Here is a 2500-nt window from a genome sequence, read left to right on the forward strand (position 1 = left end):
GTGAGAGGAGAGAGAGAGAGGAGAGAGAGAGAGGATGAGAGAGGAGAGGAGGAGAGAGGAGAGGAGATGAGAGAGAGAGAGTAGGGGAGAGGAGAGGAGAGGAGAGGAGAGAGGAGAGAGTGAGAGAGAGAGAGAGAGAGAGAGAGAGAGGAGGAGAGAGGAGGAGAGAGAGAGAGGAGAGGGGAGAGAGAGAGAGATGAGAGGAGAGAGAGAGGATGAGAGAGAGATGAGAGAGAGGAGAGAGAGGGAGAGAGAGGAGAGGGAGGAGAGAGAGGGAGGAGAGAGAGAGAGAGAGGAGGAGAGGGGAGGAGGATGAGGAGAGAGAGGGAGGGGAGAGAGATGAAGAGAGGAGAGAGAGGAGGAGAGTGGGAGAGGGGGGGGGGGGGGGGGGGGGGGGGGGGGGGGGGGGGGGGGGGGGGGGGGGGGGGGGGGGGGGGGGGGGGGGGGGGGGGGGGGGGGGGGGGGGGGGGGGGGGGGGGGGGGGGGGGGGGGGGGGGGGGGGGGGGGGGGGGGGGGGGGGGGACGGGAGGGAGGGGAGGGAGGAGGAGAGGTGAGAGGAGAGGGAGACGAGGGAGGAGAGAGAGAGAGAGGAGGAGGAGGGGAGGAGAGAGAGAGGAGATGGAGGAGGGAGGGAGGAGGGGGGACGGAGAGGAGAGAGGAGGGAGGAGAGAGGGAGAGAGGGAGAGAGAGGAGAGAGAGAGGAGAGAGAGAGAGAGGAGAGAGGAGGAGAGACGAGAGAGAGAGAGAGAGAGGAGAGAGAGGAAGAGGAGAGAGAGAGAGAGGAGAGAGATCACTGACGAGAATAAATACAGTATATAATAAAGATGAAATGAATTAGCAAGCCCTTAAACTAAATACTTTAAACAGCATGCATGTGACATACAACAACATACCTAGTCCAGAGGTAGAAATGGTTAACTGTCAGATTACTACTGCGGCTAGTTGAAGAATCTCTCCTGTTTTTTGTGTTTTTCTCTTCAATAATACTCACATCTATGGGAATAAATACAATAATGGATAAATTTTCAAAACTCTAAGAGAGAAATCTTGAAAAAAAAAGGGTTTTGAATAAAGGGTCACATAAACTGTTGCAATTTTTAGGAAGCAATGCTGTACATTTTAAGAATTTCAGATAAAAATACTCAACCAAAAGGAGTACACTAACAAAATGAATAATGAAAACAAAGCAATGAAACAAATATTCAAAGAAAGTTAAATCTGTAACACTCAATGGTCTTTTCCAAACGTCTTTTTTGGGGGGGAGGGGGGCTGATACTCTGAGATACCGCAAAATGGCAAACACTCACCAACATCAAAGTTTTGATCTGGAAAGTTGATGATGTGGTTACTATCCACCAAGAGCTCCTGAGGGAAGCTGGAGCCATGGGGGAGGTTGCACTCACAAGCCCTATGTCAACAGTTAACAGCAATAATGTAAAATATAGCAGTGTTCTTGGCCCAATGCACACCCAACTCTCTGGAGTCCTTGCCATTCCCCTTTCTGACTCCTCCCACCTTCTGGAATGAGAAGGATAATCATTCATAAAAGTAAGTATAACATGGACTTGTAGAAATTATTTTAATAATGGCTAGCTAAATATTTCATAACTTTTATTTATTTCATGTATTCATGAGCACTTTTGCCTTATATAATATAAACATAATAAATAAAACATACCAAAATACATTTAAATGAATACAGTACTTTTTTTTCTCTCTCTCACATGTTGTATTAATTAATTATCATCAACTCGCAAAGGTAATACCCCACATGAAAAGTGTCCTATTTTCATTCATTCTGTTCATTACATACAAAAATTTCTTAGTAATAAATGGCTATGGGAAACTGAAACTATACCTTAAATACATATAACCAACATATAACGGTTAAAGGTTAGAAGAAATAAATGTGCTAGACATCAAAGGTCATATAGCACTATGGGAAAGTATTGTGGCAAAAAGGGTGGAAATGAGGTAATGATCAGGATAAGATGCAGTAGATGTCAAAGATTGTAGAATGCTGTAGGATAGAATATTAGTGAAATGGGTATAGAGGGGAAGCAGATGGAATACAGTGGGGATTGGTAAAAGGATGTGGTTAAAGGTTAAAGGTCAGACAGAGTAGATAGTGCACGAGCTTGGGACTCGGATGTAACTGTGAAAAGCTGTGAATGATGAGAACGGCTGCGAAAGGAACTTTGCCTACTTGTTTTTGGAAACATTGTTGGAAGAGAAGGGCACTGTCAGAGTATGGGGCTGTAGAGGGAATCACAAAGAATTGACCCCACTTAGCTGGGCCAAAAATGGTACTCAAAAAGTTTGCAGAGGTAAAAGCAGTAGAAAGATGAGGACAGGAGGAAGATGGGGTGGTATGGAGAAAAGTATTACTATTGGGAGGACAATAAGAATGAACAGTAGTAATAAGGGGGGTGGGGGTAGACAATGAAGCAGACTGTGCAGTAGAAGATGGAGTGGAGGATGCTGAGAGGGAGGAAGGTAT

The sequence above is a fragment of the Penaeus chinensis genome, chromosome 39 (genome assembly GCF_019202785.1).
Source record: "Penaeus chinensis breed Huanghai No. 1 chromosome 39, ASM1920278v2, whole genome shotgun sequence".
In the NCBI taxonomy this organism is placed as follows: Eukaryota; Metazoa; Arthropoda; class Malacostraca; order Decapoda; family Penaeidae; genus Penaeus; species Penaeus chinensis.